This window comes from Pseudophryne corroboree, chromosome 2, assembly GCF_028390025.1.
Source record: "Pseudophryne corroboree isolate aPseCor3 chromosome 2, aPseCor3.hap2, whole genome shotgun sequence".
In the NCBI taxonomy this organism is placed as follows: domain Eukaryota; kingdom Metazoa; phylum Chordata; class Amphibia; order Anura; family Myobatrachidae; genus Pseudophryne; species Pseudophryne corroboree.
In genome coordinates this window covers 498,102,483-498,118,424 of record NC_086445.1, presented here as the reverse complement: position 1 = coordinate 498,118,424, position 15,942 = coordinate 498,102,483, and positions in this window count along the sequence as shown.

The following is a 15,942-nucleotide window of genomic DNA, read 5'->3' as shown; positions in this document are numbered from 1 at the left end:
GGATACAGTAGTGCTGACTAGATAAGCGTCTGCATCGCTACGCTGTAGGAGTGCTGGTGGAATCCGGAACCGGAAGGTAAAAACAAAACGCTATTGTCTTTTAAAACTGTTTATCTCTGTTTTGCGTACGCAACACACGCACACACCTGCATTTCCTTTTATTTGTGTATTTTCACACCTCACCTTCCTGCTTGCCACATATCATTGATAACGTGCTGAGAAAGATTTGTTGCTATTGGTAGTTAAAAATAATATTAATACGTTAAGGAGTAATTTGTAAAACACGCGCACGGCTTGCCTAAGATACAAGGAAGTTCTGTGTGGTGTTCAGTAAATGATTACAGTTAAAGATCATTTACTTTGATATAAACGTGTTAGTTGTATTTCTGTGGATATACCTGGCTTGCGTACACGTGTCTCTAACAAAGGGCGGGACTAGCGTACGCGACGCAAGGGCCGACGCACGGAGCGTATATTACGCAACGGAGCGTCTGGGTACGCCCACATAATACAAATCACACGATAGTATTGTTTTAGTAGGCGATATGGAGGCAACGAGATAATAGCGCAAGTCAATCTCAGTGTCCTAAATTTTAAGCTAATAGATCCTTCTCTAGTTGTAACTCCTTTCGGGATTAGCCTGCGATACTGAATGAAAGGGATTTGTGCGCAGAAACGAAAGTAAAGAGTATATGAGGTGAAAGAGTGTGTATACATATATATAAGTTTCTAATTTTTGGGTGGAACCACAGGAAATCTTCGAGTTCTCGTGAGGTACATACGTGTAAGTGACGGCACGGTGGCTTGGGAGGCATCCCTTGTGTTAGGTTCCTGGTGCTCAGAACAAGGGAGATGTTATGAAGCGAGTCCAGAGCACCAGAACGTAATGCTGGGAAAGGGGAATGGAAAGGGAATAGCCCCTGGCGCCCTATCTCCGTTGTCTCACCCGTGCTGTCAGTACACTCTTGCGAGACTATGGTTGCTTGAGCCCATGGCAGCCGCGTTTGAAGGGCGGATTATGTCTGCCCAACTTCGATGCCCCCTCAGGTCTTAATGAGAGACAAAGAGTGAACCGAGACAGGGTGATAACAAGGGGCCCTCTGACTAAACAACAAGGCCAGGGGCTACTAACAAACCTAAAACCAAAGTATGTGCGGCTTGCCGCCAAAGGAAAAGAACAACAAAGGAAATGCTGACCACACGCCGACACAATACTTTTGTGTACCGGCGGTGACAGCATTAGCAGAACCCTCTGCAAAACACCAGTGACAGAAATAATAAGGGAATACAGCGGCCTAAGCCAACGGACGCGGCCGTGCCGCTACTCACGGAACCGGTACGAATACTGGCAAACGGACAGGAACTCCCAATGCTGCTGACACAGACTCTCAGAACTGGAGGACAGGCAGAATCCCAAACGACAGACCGGTGGACACCAAGAAGCCAGAAACTTGCACAGGCAAAGGTTCTGGACCTCAGGACAGGAACGCCTCACGGCAGGACACGGGATCAGACATAGGAATCGACACAGGGACTGACACAGGAATCGACACAGGAAGCTCAGGAACTAGCAGGAACCAAGCTCAGAACTCAAGCAGACTGAAAACCCAGGAATATCACCAGCATCTGTGAATTGCAAACAGCCAGCATATAACAGAGAGGCCTAATTAATAATCCCATGCAGCTGCCTTGTTGCATGATTCCAAACTGACCAGATGCAATTAGCAGCCAGGTGAGGCTGAACACAAGGGAACAAGCTGCAATTACACAGACTCACCAGCGGCAGCAGACAAGAGTATTCTAAAACAGAGCAACAGGAAATCCTGGCATGCAAGACAACTTTATAAACATAAAATAGGAATGAACCACTACCTGTGGTTCATAACAGTATCCCCTCCTTAAGGGTGAGCTCCGAGCACCCCATGACACCCACGGGGAACATAAACAGAAGTATAACATGAAATACAGAACAAAACTGCAAAACAGGAAAGAGCCACAGCCGTGGCTCATAACATTACCCCCCCCCCCTTTGAGGAGGGGTCAAAAGACCCCAAAATTCAGACTATCCAGAACAAGGGATACAAAAAAAAAAACCTGACACACTGGTCTAACAGACAAGAAAACAAAAAACAAGTTGTAGCAACCACTTGTAACAGTGCCCTCCCCTTGATGGTGGCCACTGGACACAATACAAGGAAAAAAAAATTCTTTTTTTTTTTTTTATCAAAGCAAGAGTCAAAAATTATTTCTTTTTCTTCTTCTTTTTACAAAGCTCTTTAGGTCTGACCAAGGTAATTCCCCAAACATTGTCTGAACTGATGGTACCACCCAGCAAGGCTGCATTCAAATCAGAGACAGGTCTCTTACCCTTGGGAGCTGAACTTTCTGATAAAGTACTATTATTAGAAGAAGAAGAAGAAGTCAAAAAAGCACATCCTGCAGTCAAAACATCGGGCTGGGACTCTTGTGCAGAGTTTACAGTATTTGGTGGACTCTCAGCAGACAAGACGGGTGACTTAGAGGAACCTGAACCAATTTCTTTGGAACCATATCTTTTAACAATTGCATCACAGAATGCTAGGGGATCCTGAAGAATGGGATCTTCAGCTTTCATTAGGCTGGTTGCCCACTCAGAAGGCTCTCCTCTAAAAGAATAAATCAGATAGAGCCCAAGGTTTTCTGAAGTGATGCCCAGAAATGGTCTAGACAACATAATAGTGTAATAGTGTTTGAAAAGCGCCAGAAATTGGGCTAAGTCCCCATCAAAGGTTATGGCTGTTGAGATATCAGAGTCAGGATCTGTTTCCTTCTCATCTGACTGACTGGAGTGCTTTGCTAGGACCTGGTCACTATTGACCTTACTCGAGGCTGAGACTCTCTGAACCCCACCCGGGGCTGAGACTTTCTGAACCCCACCCGGGGCTGAGACTTTCTGAACCCCACCCGGGGCAGTGACTTTCTGAACCCCACCCGGGGCAGTGACTTTCTGAACCCCACCCGGGGCAGTGACTTTCTGAACCCCACCCGGGGCAGTGACTTTCTGAACCCCACCCGGGGCAGTGGCCTCCGGGGACCCCGCTGGGGCAGTGGCCTCCGGGGACCCTGCTGGGGCAGTGGCCTCCGGGGACCCCGCTGGGGCAGTGGCCTCCGGGAACCCCGCTGGGGCAGTGGCCTCCGGGAACCCCGCTGGGGCAGTGGCCTCCGGGAACCCCGCTGGGGCAGTGGCCTCCGAGAACCCCGCTGGGGCAGTGGCCTCCGAGAACCCCGCTGAGGCCAGCACCTCGGATTCTTTTACTGGGACCGGGCCGTTGGCCTCCCTGACTGGGATCGGGCCATCGGCCTCCCTCTCTGAGTCGATAATTATCGAAAGTTCTCCCGGGACTATGACTTCCGGGACTTTTGCTGAAGCAATAACGTTCAGATCCTCCACTAATGCTATGCTTCTTAAGTTCTTTCCTGGGGAAGCGACTTCTAGACCCTTCTTTGGGGCTGCGTCTCTCGAGACCCCACTTGGGGATATTACTTCAAAGATCCCTTCTGGGGTTTTGCTTCTCGAGTTCCCCTCAAGAACTATGGTTTTAGAGACCCTTTCTAGGGTTGCGCTTTTCAAGTCCCTACCTGGGGTAACAGCTTCTGAGACCCCTTCTGGTATGGACACCTGAACTATAATATTTGATGTCCCTCTATAAGCTAGGGCATCGGGTACCGCTCCAGCACTCTGGGCATCGGGTACCGCTCCAGCACTCTGGGCATCGGGTACCGCTCCAGCACTCTGGGCATCGGGTACCGCACCAAGAACCCGGGCTACGGGCACCACTCCAGGACCCTGGGCTACGCGCACCACTCCAGGACCCTGGGCTACGGGCACCACTCCAGGACCCTGGGCTACGGGCACCACTCCAGGACCCTGGGCTACGGGCACCACTCCAGGACCCTGGGCTACGGGCACCACTCCAGGACCCTGGGCTACGGGCACCACTCCAGGACCCTGGGCTATGGGCACCACTCCAGGACCCTGGGCTACGGGCACCACTCCAGGGACTTGCAACTCCGCTTCCACAGGAACCTCAAGAGAGGAGAGAAACATTCTCTTTTGATTCCTGAATCTATAATGGGGCTCCCTTGCCCAAGGACCCCAATTATAGGACAGAGAGCCTTTTTGTGTGGGTTGTGTGACAAGTACCTCTGCCACAGTAGAGACAGGAGTAGGTCTTGTATCATGACTCAACTTGGCCAGAGGGCAAGACTCGTCACCACACTTTGGCTTGCGCAACTCACAGGTCTGCAGATAATGGCCTAAACACCCACAATATAGGCATAAGTTTAAGTTTCAGCGACGTAGACGCTCCTCTTCTGAGAGCCTGGGCCGCAGAAAACTTTTAAACCTTTTCTCTTCAATTAAACCAGAGGATTCTCTTGTCACCATACTGTGAACAAGAGTCTCTTTAGAGATAGATGTACTCTCAACGACTTCTGGCAAAATGAGCAAGATTTTAGTCAGAAGGTTTTGCAGTTGCTTTAGGGATTGCTGCAAAACTTCTAGTCGCTCTGGTCTCAAAGCACTGAATACAGAGTTCAGGGCTGCGAGAGATGCCTGCAGGGCTTGCATAGTAGACATAGGAGGATTTAAAACTAGACAGGACAAGACAAGACAAGGCAAGGCAAGGCAAGACAAGGCAAGACTAAATTTTGCTAAACAAAACAAGACTTTTTTTTTTTTTTTTAAACACCGGACTGGATTCTAAACACCGGACTGGATTCTAAACACCGGATTCTAGACAAGACTGGATTCTAACACCGGACTGGATTCTAACACCGGACTGGATTCTAACACCGGACTGGATTCTAACACACTGAAATCTAGACAGGACTGGATTCTAGACTAGACACTGGACTGGGCCAAAAAAGAAAAAAAAGTTTTATTTCTTTTTTGTGGTATGGCTGGTGATAATGTTAGGTTCCTGGTGCTCAGAACAAGGGAGATGTTATGAAGCGAGTCCAGAGCACCAGAACGTAATGCTGGGAAAGGGGAATGGAAAGGGAATAGCCCCTGGCGCCCTATCTCCGTTGTCTCACCCGTGCTGTCAGTACACTCTTGCGAGACTATGGTTGCTTGAGCCCATGGCAGCCGCGTTTGAAGGGCGGATTACATCTGCCCAACTTCGATGCCCCCTCAGGTCTTAATGAGAGACAAAGAGTGAACCGAGACAGGGTGATAACAAGGGGCCCTCTGACTAAACAACAAGGCCAGGGGCTACTAACAAACCTAAAACCAAAGTATGTGCGGCTTGCCGCCAAAGGAAAAGAACAACAAAGGAAATGCTGACCACACGCCGACACAATACTTTTGTGTACCGGCGGTGACAGCATTAGCAGAACCCTCTGCAAAACACCAGTGACAGAAATAATAAGGGAATACAGCGGCCTAAGCCAACGGACGCGGCCGTGCCGCTACTCACGGAACCGGTACGAATACTGGCAAACGGACAGGAACTCCCAATGCTGCTGACACAGACTCTCAGAACTGGAGGACAGGCAGAATCCCAAACGACAGACCGGTGGACACCAAGAAGCCAGAAACTTGCACAGGCAAAGGTACTGGACCTCAGGACAGGAACGCCTCACGGCAGGACACGGGATCAGACATAGGAATCGACACAGGGACTGACACAGGAATCGACACAGGAAGCTCAGGAACTAGCAGGAACCAAGCTCAGAACTCAAGCAGACTGAAAACCCAGGAATATCACCAGCATCTGTGAATTGCAAACAGCCAGCATATAACAGAGAGGCCTAATTAATAATCCCATGCAGCTGCCTTGTTGCATGATTCCAAACTGACCAGATGCAATTAGCAGCCAGGTGAGGCTGAACACAAGGGAACAAGCTGCAATTACACAGACTCACCAGCGGCAGCAGACAAGAGTATTCTAAAACAGAGCAACAGGAAATCCTGGCATGCAAGACAACTTTATAAACATAAAATAGGAATGAACCACTACCTGTGGTTCATAACAGTATCCCCTCCTTAAGGGTGAGCTCCGAGCACCCCATGACACCCACGGGGAACATAAACAGAAGTATAACATGAAATACAGAACAAAACTGCAAAACAGGAATGAGCCACAGCCGTGGCTCATAACACCTTGTTAAACATATTAAAAGAAGAGCATTAGAGTATAGCAGACCAGGAGGTCTACTGTAGCACAGACCAGGAGGTCTACTGTAGCACAGACCAGGAGGTCACGGACCAGGAGGTCCAGGTACAGCAGACTAGGAAGTCCGCTATAGATAAAGAGTAAAGGAGCACAACACCAGGAAGGGTTGGTGCGGTACCCATATAGGCCATTAAGCTCTGGCTGAAGGAATTCGCAGCCGCAATTTTCGATTCCACTGGTCGCTCCGCACATAAGATTAGTTGCTTATGTGCAGAACGATTGTACCGCACGTAATTGTGTGCATTAGTTAGTAACTTGACCCAGTACCATTTGCGTACGCTAGAGGGGTCATAAACGCTATTTGTACATTCTAACGTGATTTGTGTAATTTTTTTTATTTTAAGGGAGGTTCGCTGGTCACTCGGGAATTCTCTAACAACCAATAGTTACTGGGAAGGGTTAAGTGCTCTTCGGATCACATCCACATGTTCCAGTAAATAAAAGTTCATAGGGGCCCTAGGTTGGGTACAGCAGCTCTGAGTCAGTGATTGCAGTACTGGCCAACGTGGGCGAGGAGTGAGTGGAGGTACTCGGTAAACTTCCGCCGCCGGCCTACCCCGGACATCTTGGTTTTTGTAAGGGTTCACTGAAGACCCTGATTTGAAGGTCAGAGGTAGTGAAAGCAACACCTGCAAAGATGGGGGCCAGTTGTTCGGGTAGGGGGCGATCAACCTCGGTTCAGGTTGACTTAGTAAACCGACCAATCGGGTCGGCAATGTGTGAGAAATACGGTTCACACACAGAGGTTTTGTGCGATGAATGGGAAAGAATGACTGTGCATGACGGGGAAAAGTTCCCACGGGTAGGCAGTTTTAGTCCCGAGGTGTTACAAAATCTAAGGAGAAGGATATGTCTCATTAAATCTGCAAAGAGATGGATCAAACATTATGATTATTTACAGTTATGGCAACAGGAAGGTGAAATACAAAGAGGATTGGCTCAAGCGGCTGGATCTAACCCTATCAGAAAACTGATAGCCACCGCTCCACCACCACCATACATAACGGGAGAGAAGGTGGTTACAGAGAATGGCACACTGGTGTATGATAAACATGCACTTAGTAACTGTATAAATGTTAAGAATAATGTAACTAAGATTGTTGATGCTAATACTAACCCGTGCAAGCTGTACCCTGTTTTAAACTTTCCCCAGGATTGTGACCAAGAGGATGAACCCACAACAATATCGGCACTCTCTCTAGCAGCCACCATAGCAGAAACAACAGTGGGCACGTCCCAACCAGTAAGAGCAGTATCAAAGGCTCCTAGTGGAGGGACAGGTTGCCTTATTGACAGATGGGAAGGACCATATCAAGTCTTATTGACCAGCACGACAGCATTGAAGGTTGTCGAGAGAGAGACTTGGGTCCATTCGTCTCATTGTAAAAAGGTTGCTGGCCCAGAGAGGTCCCGTGATAAAGAACAGACGGTAGAGGTTGTATCACTAGAGTGTCTGTTCCGGGAAGATTGAGACGACACCTGAGCGCTGAGAATAATAAGATCGGAGGCGTTTGTCGAGCCAGATTTTTTTTTCCCTTTTGTTATTTTCTCCAGTTCCCATCTCCCTCCTATTTCCCTTCCCCCTTCTTATTTTTCTACTTTTACTCCTCTAAGATGGACTTGCCCCAAGAGACTGTGATCCGGATTTTCCTGTTGACCATGATGTTGACCAGAGCAGTCTGTTTCGGTGAGAGTACCATGGAGGTCGAGAAAGGATCGGGAATGGGTTCTGATGACCAGGATGGAGGCGTAAATTTCCAAGAGCGACATAATCTCCGAGTAAAGGCGAGTATCAGAAAACGATCTGGTAGCATTGACAATAGAAGGAATTGTGAAGGATTGTTAGCTGAAGAGAACTGCATCTGTAGGCATTGTGACAATATAGTTGAGGATGGGTGCATCAAGAAATGCCAGTCCAGTTTTAATGTCCACATGGACCGGCATCCATTGAGTGACTATCACTCCTTAGTGGGTAAAGTGTTAAATCAGACAGACTGTTGGGTATGCTCTCAAGTACCTCAAGGTCATAGCAAATCAGGACTAGTACCATTCCCTTTAACTGTAGGAGAGGTACTTGAGTTAAGTGGTGGGAGGCCGGTGGACAAGAGGTTTAATATCTCTAGTCCTCCTAGTTTGAAGCTCCACCAGTATCATGTGGATAGGTCTTTAGTATGCTTTAACATTTCCAATCCCTGAAAGCCGGGAAATTGGGAAGTGTCATGGAGTAATCAAACCATGACATTTTCATATAGAGCCGATAGAATGCCCATAGACACAGAACTTATACGCCAGATCGCCAACAGTGGAAAATATTTCCGGTATAGGTATACTCTAGGAAGTAGGACCATGCGAGTTGGAGAAGTATCACCAGGATACTGTGCACATATCGTACAACCTGATACGTGTACTAGACAGATGGGAGAGTTAGGGTTAGGAGATTTCACATGGAAAATTTGTAACATGGTAATGTCATACTCCGTCCCATATGTTCTCCCCGATGATGCATATTTCATATGCGGGAGAAAGGCGTATAAGTGGCTTGCCCCAAACTCAGAGGGATTGTGTTACATTGGAAAAGTACTGCCTGAAGTAATGACTGTAACCCATAACAAAATGAAAGACATTCACCGCGGTGCCCAAGCTCCTTATACTCACACTCATTACGAGCACATCGTTAAAAGGCACCTGATAGAGAGGACAGAGCATCCGGCCTCTGATCTGATCCATGAATCCACCGGGATTCAATTCCTACTCGCGTTAGATATCACTCGTACCGCCAGAGGAGTGATAAATTATAAATATATATCTGCGCTTGCAAATTTGTTAGACAATATCACCGAAATGTATGACGACACATTCAGGTACACTGGGAAAGAGTTACAAGCCTACAAAACAGAACTGGTTCAGCATAGGATGATTCTCAATTACCTCACAGCTGTGACAGGCGGGTATTGTGTTACCCTAGCAACTCAGTATGGAATAAAGTGCTTCACGTATATTACAAACAGCACTGAGGACCCGGCCGAGGTCATAGACCAAAAGATGGATGACATTTTACAATTAAAGTGGGAGTTTCGAAGGAAACACAATCTCACACTCGCTGCTGTGGGTAATGAGCTGACCAGTTGGGTGTCATGGTTGAACCCACGAAATTGGTTCTCTGGTTTAGGAGGATGGACCCAAGGTATTATAATGGACGTAGGGAAATTTCTCTTGTGTATTCTGGGAGTCGTCATATTGGTTGGCCTGATATTTAGATGCGTTCGGACTTTAACGAAGTGTAAAGGTAGTACCAGAGTGATGAGTCTGAGGAGCGAGGACACTGTACTAACAACAACTAATTTGATGTATGATCCAACGATAGAGACAATGTTGTGATGACAATGTGATTCCTCGGTCCGTTTCTTTCACCCGTTTCTCCTTTGTTTTCCTCCAAGGTACAAAGACATCCGCTTGGAAGAAGAATTTGACAACCTCTTTTATACAGACCATTGATGAACTATGCTACAAGCCCCCAATATCCCTAGTGACTTTAACTTTTACGATAGCCCAATACTTTAGAGACTGTAACTTTATGGACAACGGAACAACTTTTGCTCGCTATTTATAGCAAAAGCACCGAGAGACATCAGACAACATGTACATCAAGACAAGACATCAGACAAGACCTCAATCGGCGACTGTTTATATAAACTCACATAGTTTACGACTGCATTTATAACGATTGTTTCTTATCCTCATCTCTACAACCTCCAGGTAATGACACACATAGTCGATAGGGAATATAGACACATATATCAGCATTCACATGTTCCCCCCTTCATGTATCATCAACTAAATGTGCTCCCCATTTGTTGCAACCAAAAGCCGAAAAGAGCTCGGTAGAGTTTGACAGCCCATCCACAGATCCCTGACACGGGATAAGAAGGATTCAAATGTATACTTCGCAATACCTCGAAGCTTGATTTAAAACACGTACGGCACGATGATACATGACCCCTCAAACATGGATTCATACACACATGCTTCTACTATCTCACTAGGTCATACCTTTTTTCCACCTTCTCCTCTCCTCCCTTTACCCAATCATAAAAAGGTATTTACATGATGACATATATTTTTCTTTTTTGAACTGTTTTAGGAAGTGGCAGTTATTGATGACTGCCAAAGGGTGGACTGTCAAAGTCAAAAAATATCATGCTACACGCTGCCATATATTCACCCCATGCGCTTGCCCGCTGCACGTGCACATTCTCTCCCGTGCGTGCACATATTCGCAACTGCGTAATGAAGCTTCTACGGCCGTGCGCATTGGCACGTGATATGTGCATTTACAGTAGGGTTTGTGTGCGTCTAGCGGGCGACTCAAATGTTACATAGTAATCCAAATAGTATGTGTTATAGGTAATGTTCCCCTTAATAATAACTGTAAGTTTGTTTATTGTAACTGGTCGCTGGACAGGGGAATTCCTCTTTGCATGATACGAAGTGTCAGACAGGGTTTGAGCAGTGGTGTTTGGTACCTAACTAAAGAACATTTTATTAGAAACAATCCGGTGCTGGTTAGGTAAAGATTAATCGCTCCTGCGTATAGTTATGTCTATTAGTAGTTTCTGGACATTTACTATATTTGCAGTTCATTATCCATGCGGCGGGAATCCTGAGATTCCCTCCCACCTGAGCAGTTCGATATAGTCACAACCCACCTGTTCAAACTAACCTATGACCTTTTGTTATAATGCGGGGAGACATTCCTGTGTCCAATGAACAATGAGATTATAGGTCCCTTTGTAGTGTACTGTACGCAGTGTATATAAGAACAGCCAGCCTGGCCAGCTCAGTCTTCTCTCCACAACGGTTTTCATCATTGACTAACTAGGGAGCTGGTACCAGGACTGCGCAGCGATCGTTCCCAGTGTGTAAGTTATTCTCTGTTTGTATTTGTCATACTATCTCCCTCTCTCTGTTATTGTTAAACTGTTGTATATTGTATATGTGTAGTTATTATGTTTAGATATTGATGTTAGCCTGTAGTGTATGAACTGTTAACTGTTTTCCCCTTTTTACATAGCTAGATATTGTTAGTAAAGGTTTTGGAACCTTAGCAAGGTATTGTGTGTTTATTACATTGCTGAGAGTATTCAGAGCGTCTCAATCGCTCAAGAGGCTTTCATACAATAGAGGTCAATTAGCATTGCATTGTGCTCACATTACAAAACCAAGGTTTACAGTATAGGCTCAGCCTTTCATTGTGTTGCATACAAGGTTTACTGAGTGTCATCCCGTGAGTGTCTGCGCCGCTCGTGTTCTCCTCGTGGTCACGAGCGTCCGCTACGCTGGTAGCGTAGCATTACGGTAGTCGGCCGCCTATAGCGTGCTCGACACCAAGCGTTAAGCTGTGAGCGAGCGTGCCGCATGTGCGTCTCAACCACGGCTAAGCGTCTGCTACACTAAGTGCGTACCCTTACGGTACCCTATACGCCAATTGCGTACTGAGTCTCTTACCCACATATAGTGAATGTTATAAGATAAATATTTAGCTTTATCACCTTTTAGCAATAGGCGAAGAAATACTGGATGCCCCCTCTAGGCAATACATTACTTTATGTGCTATTGCACAGGTTTCTGTGGCCCGCTCTTGGATGGCTTCTGCAGGCCCAGACACTGGCTCTTGGATTTCCCTTGTGAATACCACAGTGACCCATGAAAAATGTGTATTTCTTTCCAGAAAAGCTATTATAAAAATCTGGGATAGATGGCTCGCCTCGCCTTATGGCTGTGGAGCACACATCTTCATGACGAAGCCTACTTTATCCAGTGCCCCACTACAAATAACACAGCCCACCTGGGTACTGTCTGCTGTACATTTTGCTGTAGTTCAAGGATCTTCTTGTGTGGGCTATTTGCTTTGCTTTATTTATTATAATCTGTTCCCACTTAGAGCACCGTACATGATTTACACTGGTATCTATTAATTCATACTTAGATATTTTTATTTTCAAAGGACTACACCAATCTTGTCTTGTTTTGTAATAATTTTATTAGCTTACTGTTTTCTCATTGTTACGACAGTAAATTGCATTGTATTTATTTTCAATATCCCTTCATTCATTGTATTACTGTATTAATCTTTAATTGTATGTAATGTACAGTATGTACTGTTTTGTTGTTTCAAAAACAAATAAAAACCAATTAAATAAAAATAGAATGGGATTTTGGTACCTACCGGTAAATCCTTTTCTCGTAGTCCATAGGGGATACTGGGGAATGCTTATTACAATGGGTCCGCTGGAGCCGGTGCACTTTAAGAAATCTTCAACTGGCTGTGTGCTGGCTCCTCCCCTCTATGCCCCCTCCCACAGCTCAGTCTAGAAAAACTGTGCCCAAAGGAGACGGAACATACTTTGAGAGGAGGAAGAAACAGAACAAAACAAAGAGAAAGAACATAACCAGCACAAAAAGAATTAGAAGGGACAGCAAAAAGCTGATCCAAAAACCAGTAACGGATAGCAAAGCTGATCCAACAATCTGTCACACAAGAATTTAACTTTTGCAGGAAAATTTCCGTAGCACAGAGGTGGGCGCCCAGTATCCCCTTTGGACTACGAGAAAAGGATTTACCGGTAGGTACCAAAATCCCATTTTCTCTTGCATCCGTAGGGGATACTGGGGAATGCTTATTACAATGGAGACGTCCCAGAGCTCCCTTAACAGGTGGGGGTGTACGGAGACCCCTGCAATACTGAACGACCATACTGACTGTCCTCTGACGCCAGGGTATCAAACCGATAGAATTTGAAAACATGTTTGTACCCGACCAGTTGGCCGCTCGGCCTAGGTGTAATGCCGAGACTCCCCGGGCAGCTGCCCAAGAGGAGCCCACCGACCTTGAAGAGTGGGCTGTAAAGGAATGTGGTTGAGGCAAAGCAGCTGACGAATAAGCCTGTTGGAGAGTGAGTCTGAACCAACGGCCTATTGCCTGATTTGAAGCTGGGCAACCTATCTTGTTGGCATCGTACAAAATGAAAAGAGAATCTGACGTTCCGATACGAGCAGTTCTTCTGATATAGATCTTCAGTGTTCGTACTACATCCAGTGATCTTGGAGTAGCGGAGATGGCATTAATGACCAGAACCACTATCGGTTGATGATATGAAAAGCTGTGATCATTTTCAGCAAGAACTTCTGCTGAGTTCTGAGCTCTGCACTGTTTACGTGAAACAGAAGGTAGGGACTCTTGGCCGACAATGCCCCTAACTCTGAGAAACTGCTAGCTGATTCCAAGGCTAACAGCATTAGTGTCTTCCATGTAAGATATGTTTCTTCTACCATTTGTAGTAGCTCAAACCAAGAAGATTGTGGCAAATCTAAAACAAGGTTTACATCCCAAGGTGTCGGAGGTGGTACAAAAGGTGGTAGTATGTGAAGCAGACCTTTGAGGATCTGTCTGAACCTCTGGCAGCATGGCCAGTTGTTTCCGGAAAAGGATTGATAAAGCTGAAATCTGAACGTTTAGTGAGCTAAACTTAGGCCTAGATTCACTCCTGACTGTAGGAAGTGTAAAAGGCGACCCAGTTTGAAATCCGCTGGCAAATATTGTTGTCCTTCACACCAGGAGACATACCTCTTCCATATTCGATGGGAATGTCGTGAAGTGACTGCCTTTCTGGCTTGAAGCATAGTTAGTATTACAGCACCTGGAATGCCCTTCCTGGCTCGAATTTGCCTTTTCAATGTCCATGCCGTTAAACGTAGCCAGTGTAAGTCAGTATAGACGAACAGGCCTTGTTAAGGAAGATCTTAAAAGAGCGTCAGAGGCCAGGGTTCTTTTACCAACAGGGAAAGGAGATCTGCGTACCAAGCTCTGCGTGGCCAGTCTGGGGCAATTAGAATTGCCTGAACTCTCTCCTATACTTGTAAAGGAAATGGAGGGAAAAAATATACTGTTTGCCAATTCCAAGGTGTTGTTGGCACATCCACTGCTATCGCCTGTGGATCTCTTGTTCTTGAACAATAACTCTGAAGCCTCTTGTTGTTCTGAGAAGCCATCATATCTACCTATGGGCATCCCCGCTGATATACTATCTGTTGGAAGACCTGAGGATCAAGATCTCACTCCTCTGGGTGTAGGTCGTGTCTGCTAAGAATCTGCTTTCCCGTTATACCGGTATAAAGATGGCTGAGATGGCCGTGGCATCTCTTTCTGCCTTGAGAAGTATCTTGGAAACCTCTCCCATTACTGCTCTTCCACCTCGTTCTGTACACCACTGATGTGGCGTGGTCGGACAGTACATGAATGTCCTGATTGTAGTAGATGGAAGGTCTGATGTAGAGCATAGTAAATTGCAGTCAGTTTCACGATATTTATGGAGACTTAATGTGGTTTCAGGACTATCCGCACTAACGTCTAGATTCCTCAGGCTCTTTCCAGAAGAAGAAAACTCTCGCAGATACTGTGCCAGAATCATACACTGAAACTGAAATCTCTGAATAGGCTTTAAGTTTTATGGAGACTTTGCCAGTATAAATATCTATGAAGCTCCGGCACCATTACAGGGGGAGGAGCTTCCTCAGAGCAGGACCAGCGGCATTTTGGCGCCTTCCTCTGCTTATAGCTGCAGCAGCAGGCACACACAGCTCCTCCAGACACTCAGGATACGCAGAAAAACTGGCACAGGGGTGTAGCAAAGGGGGAGAGCCGTATATACAATATGTGTCCTGAAAAGGACTGAAATTCCGGTGTTACACTGTGATATAACAGCTTGCAGCCTCACTGAGGCTGTTTAGCTTGGGTGTGCTGTTCCCTTCTCTCTGTCTCCCTCTCACATACAGTAAGGGTAGGCTTGCTATTATATAACTTGTCTGTGTGTATAAGTGTTTACTGTAAACATGGTAAAAACAAGATTTATGGTAAGAACTTATCGTTGTTAAATCTCTTTCTGCGAGGTACACTGGACTCCACAGGGAATGACATTGGGGTGTAGAGTAGGATCTTGATCCGAGGCACCAACAGGCTAAAAGCTTTGACTGTTCCCAGAATGCATAGCGCCGACTCCTCTATAACCCCGCCTCCATGCACAAGAGCTCAATTTTTGTTAACCAGTCCAATGCAGTAGCAGGTAAAAGAGACGACAAACGTCAGTAGCCACATACACCACATTCTCACGACAGGAGAAAGTGTCAGCGGCTAATGCCATACCAACCCAAAGAAGCTAAGTGCATCAGGGTGGGTGCCCTGTGGAGCCCAGTATACCTCGCAGAAAGAGATTTAACAATGGTAAGTTCTTACCATAAATCTCGTTTTCTGCTGCGGTGTAAACTGGGCTCCACAGGGAATGACATTGGGGATGTCCTAAAGCAGTTCCTCATGTGTCAAAGTCGAAAAATATTGTAGTACACACAGCGCGTACTAACAACACACACATGCCCGCTGCGCGTGCACTTGTTCTGCCGTGCGTGCACATATCCGCAATTTGCGTATGGTCGCTCCCGCGGTCCTGCGCGTGGTATGGGTATTTACGGCGGAGTTTGTGAGTGCATAGAGGGTTATCAAAACATTACATATTTAATCCAAATAGTGCACATTGTACACATAGCCCCCCTGCACCACATCAGCAAGTATCAACAGTTTAAATGATTCCAGGACTAAGGGATTCGCCTTTGCATGATAGGAAGGGACAGACTAAGGTTATAAGGTGATGTCTGGTATCCAGCTGTAGGGTAT